Consider the following 7,500-nt stretch of genomic DNA (forward strand, 5'->3'; position numbering starts at 1 on the left):
TATGTCCAGTAAGTATGTCTTGGGCTGACCAGACAGTACATATGTCCAGTAAGTATGTCTTGGGCTCACCAGACAGTACATATGTCCAGTAAGTCCATGTCTGGGCTCACCAGACAGTACATATGTCCAGTAAGTATGTCTTGGGCTGACCAGACAGTACATATGTCCAGTAAGTATGTCTTGGGCTGACCAGACAGTACATATGTCCAGTAAGTATGTCTTGGGCTGACCAGACAGTACATATGTCCATTAAGTATGTCTTGGGCTCACCAGACAGTACATATGTCCAGTAAGTATGTCTTGGGCTGACCAGACAGTACATATGTCCATTAAGTATGTCTTGGGATGACCAGACAGTACATATGTCCAGTAAGTATGTCTTGGGCTGACCAGACAGTACATATGTCCAGTAAGTATGTCTGGGCTCACCAGACAGTACATATGTCCAGTAAGTATGTCTTGGGCTGACCAGACAGTACATATGTCCAGTAAGTATGTCTTGGGCTGACCAGACAGTACATATGTCCAGTAAGTATGTCTTGGGCTGACCAGACAGTACATATGTCCAGTAAGTATGTCTGGGCTCACCAGACAGTACATATGTCCAGTAAGTATGTCTTGGGCTGACCAGACAGTACATATGTCCAGTAAGTATGTCTTGGGCTGACCAGACAGTACATATGTCCAGTAAGTATGTCTTGGGCTGACCAGACAGTACATATGTCCAGTAAGTATGTCTTGGGCTGACCAGACAGTACATATGTCCAGTAAGTATGTCTTGGGCTGACCAGACAGTACATATGTCCAGTAAGTATGTCTTGGGCTGACCAGACAGTACATATGTCCAGTAAGTATGTCTTGGGCTGACCAGACAGTACATATGTCCAGTAAGTATGTCTTGGGCTGACCAGACAGTACATATGTCCAGTAAGTATGTCTGGGCTCAACCAGACAGTACATATGTCCAGTAAGTATGTCTTGGGCTGACCAGACAGTACATATGTCCATTAAGTATGTCTTGGGCTGACCAGACAGTACATATGTCCAGTAAGTATGTCTTGGGCTGACCAGACAGTACATATGTCCATAAGATAAACAGACAGTACATATGGTAAGTATGTCTTGGGCTGACCAGAGTCATATGTCCAGTAAGTATGTCTTGGGCTACCAGACAGTACATATGTCCAGTAAGTATAGACCAGACAGGATATGTCCAGTAAGTATGTCTTGGGCTGACCAGACAGTACATATGTCCATTAAGATTTTGGCCACTTGGGCTCACCAGACAGTACTCAGTAAGTATGGGCACCAGACAGTACATATGTCCAGTAAGTATGTCTTGGGCTGACCAGACAGTACATATGTCCAGTAAGTATGTCTTGGGCTGACCAGACAGTACACACAGTAAGTATGTTACCAGACAGTACATGTCCTTAACTACTACCAGACAGTACATACACTTGGGCTCCCAAGTACATATGTCCATTAAGTATGTCTTGGGCTGACCAGACAGTACATATGTCCAGTAAGTATGTCTGGGCTCACCAGACAGTACACACATGTCTTGGGCACCAGACAGTACATATGTCCATTAAGTATGTCTTGGGCACCAGACAGTACATATGTCCAGTAAGTATGTCAAACCAGACAGTACATATGTCCAGTAAGTATGTCTGGGCTACCAGACAGTAAAGAATGTCCAGTAAGTATGTCTTGGTCTGACCAGAAAGTCATATGTCCATTAAGTATGTCTTGGGCTCACCAGACAGTACATATGTCCAGGGAAGGAAAATACATATGTCAGTAAGTATGTCTTGGCTGACCAGGTACATATGTCCAAAGATGTCTTTCACCAGACGTAAATATGTCCAGTAAGTATGTCTTGGGCTCACCAGACAGTACATATGTCCAGTAAGTATGTTTACCAGACAGTACATATGTCCAGTAAGTATGTCTTGGGCTCACCAGACAGTACATATGTCCAGTAAGTATGTCTTGGGCTGACCACTAAACACAGTAAGTATGTCTTGGGCTGACCAGACAGTAGACAGTATGTATTTGGGAGACAGACAGGTCCAGTTGTATGTCTTGGGCTGACCAGACAGTACATATGTCCATGTGATGTCTTAAGACCAGACAGTACATATGTCCAGTAAGTACTTGGGCTGACCAGACTAAACAGATGCTGGGGACCAGACAGTACATATGTCCAGTAAGTAACTTGGGCTGAAAGACAGTACATATGTCCAGTAAGTATGTCTTGGGCTGACCAGACAGTACATATGTCCAGTAAGTATGTCTTGGGCTGACCAGACAGTACATATGTCCAGTAAGTAGTCTTGGGCTGACCAGAGTACATATGTCCCACCAGACAGTACATATGTTAAGTACTGCTGATCTATGGCACTAGCCACTGCATGTATGTCTTGGGCTCACCAGACCATCCTGGTTAAGTATTCTGGGCTCACCAGACAGTACATATGTCCAGTAAGTATGTCTGGGCTCCAGACAGTACATATGTCCCTCCATGTCTTGGGCTGGACAGTATTCTCTCCCCATGTCTTGGGCTGACCATCTTGGTTCTATGTCTGGGCTCCCAGACAGTACATATGTCCATGTCTTGGGCTGACCAGACAGTCATATGTCCAGTAAGTATGTCTTGGGCTGACCAGACAGTACATATGTCCATCCTGGTTCTAGTACATATGTCCAGTAAGTATGTCTGGGCTCACCAGACAGTACATATGTCCAGTAAGTATGTCTTGGGCTGACCAGACAGTACATATGTCCAGTAAGTATGTCTGGGCCACCAGACAGTACATATGTCAGTAATATGTCTTGGGCTGACCAGACAGTCCAGTAAGTATGTCTTGGGCTCACCAGACCATATGTCCAGTAAGTATGTTGGGCTCACCAGACAGTACATATGTCCAGTAAGTATGTCTGGGCTCACCAGACAGTACATATGGTAAGTATGTCTTGGGCTGACCAGACAGTACATATGTCCAGTAAGTATGTCTTGGGCTCACCAGACAGTACATATGTCCATGTCTCTCCATCAGTACTATGTTCTATTCTTGGGCTCCCAGACAGTACATATCCATGTCTTGGGCTGACCAGGTACATATGTCCAGTAAGTATGTCTTGGGCTCCAGACAGTACCATCCATCAGTACATATGTCCAGTAAGTATGTCTTGGGCTAACCAGACAGTACATATGTCCAGTAAGTATGTCCCAGACAGTACATATGTCCATCCTGACCAGACAGTTCATATGTATATCTCTCTTGGGCTCACCAGACAGTACATATGTCCATTAAGTATGTCTTTCACCAGACAGTACATATGTCAGTAAGTATGTCTTGGGCTCACCAGACAGTACATATGTTCTATTCTTGGGCTGACCAGACAGTACATATGTCAGTAAGTATGTCCTCCAGACTAGTTCTATTCTCTCCCAGTCCATCCATCCTGGTTCTATTCTCTCCCAGTCTCTCCATCTTGGGCTGGTACATATGTCCAGTAAGTATGTCTTGGGTCACCAGACAGTACCATCCTGGTTCTATTCTCAGTAAGTCTGTCCTCACCAGACTGGTTCTATTAAGTATTCTCTCCAGACAGTACATATGTGCAGTCCATGTCTTGGGCTCACCAGGTTCTATGTCTCTCACCCAGTCCCTCCATGTTCTGACAGTACATATTCAGTAAGTATGTCTGGGCTGACCAGACAGTACATATGTCCTCCATTCCTGGTTCTATTCTTCTGACCAGACAGTACATATGTCTCCATCCATATGTCCAGTTCTATGTCTTGGGCTTACCAGACAGTACATATGTCCAATAAGTATGTCTTGGGCTCCATGTCCAGTAAGTATGTCTGGGCTCAATAGACAGTACATATGTCCCAGTCCCTCCATCCATTGGTGACCAGACAGTACATATGTCCAGTATGTCTCTCCAGACAGTACATATGTCAGTAAGTGATACATCACATGGTTCTAATATCACTAACAGAGACCAGACAATAGAACAGGAACTGGACCATCTTGGATTTTGGCCACAGGAAACTCCCAGCGGCTCATCAGACATCCTGTGTTCTACACACACACTCCCAGTAACTACTCTGAACATACACCTCCCAATCACTCTCTTTAACCCAGACCTGCACGCGCACACACACACACTCACACACCTGGTTCACACACACCCACGCAAACACACACACACACGCACACACACCACACCTGCACATGCAAACACACACACACACACGCCCACACTATTCACATGCAAAGACAACACCACTCCATCCTGGTTCTATTATCTCCCAGTCTCTCCATCCTGCACACGCAAACACACACACACACACACTATGCACACGCTCACAAACACGCACACACGCACCATCATGCACACGTTTGCACACACACACACTGCACAGTCCACTCCATCCGCACACACGCACACACACACACACACACACATGCACACGCCAACACACACACGTCTCTCCATGCACATGCAAACACACACACACACGCACACACGTCTCTCCATCCTGCACACGCAAACACACGCACACACACGCACACCACTCCATCACATGCACACGCAAACACACACACACGCACAGACATGAACACACACAGACACACACATGAACACACACACACACACAGACAAACAGACAAACACACACACCTGCTGTAAGGGAGAAAGAATGGAGGAAATCCTCGATCAATAAAAGAGGGAAATCAACAAGGGAAGGAAAATAAAAGTCAGAAGGTGTTGAGGGACGTTAAAGGAGATGTTTCCGTTAAATATAAAATAACGTAAAGGGTTTGAGAAGCTGTTTAAACCTCTCCTGAGGGCAGAGCAGCAGCAGCCAACACTAAACACTGTTGTTGGGGAGACAGATGTTTTGGAGACGGGGGAGTTCTCGAGATCCCACATGTGATATAAGAATAAAACGGGCCTCTAAACAGATGCTGGGAGGTCTTTTAAAGAACTTAAAACGGTGTAACACAGCCTGCACGCTGCTGAGAGGATACAGAATCAGAGTCCAACTCCAGTTTAAACAGAATTTACTGCTGATCTATGGCACTAGCCACTGCATGGATCTCCCTCCATCCTGGTTCTATTCTCTCCCAGTCCCTCCATCCTGGTTCTATTCTCTCCCAGTCCCTCCATCCTGGTTCTATTCTCTCCCAGTCCCTCCATCTTGGTTCTATTCTCTCCCAGTCCCTCCATCCTGGTTCTATTCTCTCCCAGTCCCTCCATCCTGGTTCTATTCTCTCCCAGTCCCTCCGCTGCCCTTCGAGGCGGTGGGCTGCACTGTGTCTGGCGTGGGGGATTGGGAGGGTGGCTTGTGGTCTATCAGGTCAGTAACATAGAGGCTAACGAGCTGCCAGGGCTTAGAGTGTTGGCTTCCCGCCAGCGTGCAGTGGATCCCCTCCCTCTGCCCCCCTCCCCCCCTCCCTCTGCCCCCTCTCTCCCTCTGCCTCCCTCCCTCCCTCACCTCCCTCTGCCCCCCCTCCCTCCCTCTCCTTCCTCCCTCCCTACCTCCCTCTCCTCCCTCTGCCTCCCTCCCTCCCTCTCCCCCCTCTGCCTCCCTCCCTCCCTCTCCTCCCTCTGCCTCCCTCCCTCCCTCTCCTCCCTCTGCCTTCCTCCCTCTCCTCCCTCTGCCTCCCTCCCTCTCCTCCCTCCCTCTCCTCCCTCTGCCTTCCTCCCTCTCCTCCCCCTCCCCCCCCCCCCTCCCTCCCTCCTCTCTCCTCCTCTGGTAAATAAAGCTGTGCTGCCCGCCGCTTTCTGTTTTTCTCCTGTTTTCCTCAACTCCAGTCATTGGTATCCGAACCCCTCCCCTCAATAAGAGACAGACACAAAGAGCATGTTAACGAGCGTTGTGTTTTTCTCTTCTCCTTTCTCTGACCTAGCAGGTAGTAGGTATCAGGTAGCAGGTAGAAGGTAGCAGGTAGTAGATATTAAGTAGCAGTTAGTAGGAAGAAGGTAGCAATTAGCAGGTAGCAGGTAGCAAGTAGCAGGTAGCAAGTAGGAAGGTAGAAGGTAGCAAGAAGCAGGTAGCAGGTAGCAAGAAGCAGGTATGCAAGTAGCAGGTAGCAGGTAACAAATAGCAGGTAGAAGGTAGCAGGTAGCAAGAAGCAGGTAGCAAGTAGCAGGTAGAAGGTAGCAAGTAGCAGGTAGCAAGTAGCAAGAAGCAGGTATCAAGAAGCAGGTATCAAGAAACAGGTAGAAGGTAGAAGGTAGCAGGTATCACGAAGCAGGTAGCAAGTAGCAGGTAGCAGGTAACAAGTAGCAGGTAGCAAGGAGAAAGTAGCAAGTAGCAAGTAGAATGTAGCAAGTAGAATGTAGCAGGTAGCAAGTAGCAGATAGAAGGTAGCAAGTAGCCGGTGGCAAGTAATAAGTAGAAGGTAGCAGGTAGCAAGTAGCAGAGGGCAGGTAGTAAGTAGCGGGTAGAAGGTAGTAGGTAGCAGGTAGCAGGAAGCAGGTAGGAGATAGCAGGTAGAAGGAGGCAAGTAGAAAGTAGCAGGTAGAAGGTAGCAGGTTGCAGGTAGCAGATAGCAGGTAGCAAGTAGCCGGTGGCAGGTAATAAGTAGAAGGTAGCAGGTAGCAAGTAGCAGAGGGCAGGTAGTAAGTAGCGGGTAGAAGGTAGTAGGTAGCAGGAAGCAGGTAGCAGATAGCAGGTAGAAGGTAGCAAGTAGAAGGTAGCAGGTAGCAGATAGCAGGTAGCAGGTAGCAAGTAGTAGGTAGCAGGTAGCAGGTTGCAGGTAGCAGATAGCAGGCAGCAGGTAGCAAGTAGAAGGTAGCAGGTAGCAGGTTGCAGGTAGCAGGTAGCAGGTAGCAAGTAGAAGGTAGCAGGTAGCAGGTAGCAGGTAGCAGATAGCAGGTAGCAGGTAGCAAGTAGCAGGTAGCAGGTAGCAAGTAGTAGGTAGCAGATAGCAGGCAGCAGGTAGCAAGTAGAAGGTAGCAGGTAGCAGGTTGCAGGTAGCAGGTAGCAGGTAGCAAGTAGAAGGTAGCAAGTAGCAGGTAGCAGGTAGCAGATAGCAGGTAGCAGGTAGCAAGTAGCAGGTAGCAGTAGTAGGTAGCAGGTTGCAGGTAGCAGATAGCAGGCAGCAGGTAGCAAGTAGAAGGTAGCAGGTAACAGGTAGCAAGGTGGGAGAGTGGTTAAGCGCACTGGTCCAGTAACTGAAAGGTCAATGGTTTGAATGCCCGAGACGGAAATGTAATTATCATTACTTTTTATTTTTTAAGAAATAAGAATCTGACGTTCTGCCCAATAAACTCCCCAACAACTGCTCCCCCCGCACCTCTCTGATTGGGTTAAATACAGAAGACACATTTTGGTTGAAGACATTTGGTTGTCCAACTCTCTCCCAAGCTGACTGGTGTATTTTTACTGGTGGGATGATGCGCAAATTCTCTGAAAAGCTTGTGCTGTGTGTGTGTGTGTGTGTGTGTGTGTGTGTGTGTGTGTGTGTGTGT

General features: G+C 47.6%; 1 protein-coding gene across 1 annotated transcript in view; it reads right to left on the reverse strand.

Moving 5' to 3' along the window:
* Positions 1 to 7,500, reverse strand: part of LOC135518938 (ephrin-B2a-like) — a 51,655-nt gene that overhangs the window by 6,332 nt on the left and 37,823 nt on the right. The gene's annotated exons all lie outside the window — the stretch shown is intronic.

Source organism: Oncorhynchus masou, chromosome 29 (assembly GCF_036934945.1).
Source record: "Oncorhynchus masou masou isolate Uvic2021 chromosome 29, UVic_Omas_1.1, whole genome shotgun sequence".
NCBI lineage: Eukaryota > Metazoa > Chordata > Actinopteri > Salmoniformes > Salmonidae > Oncorhynchus > Oncorhynchus masou.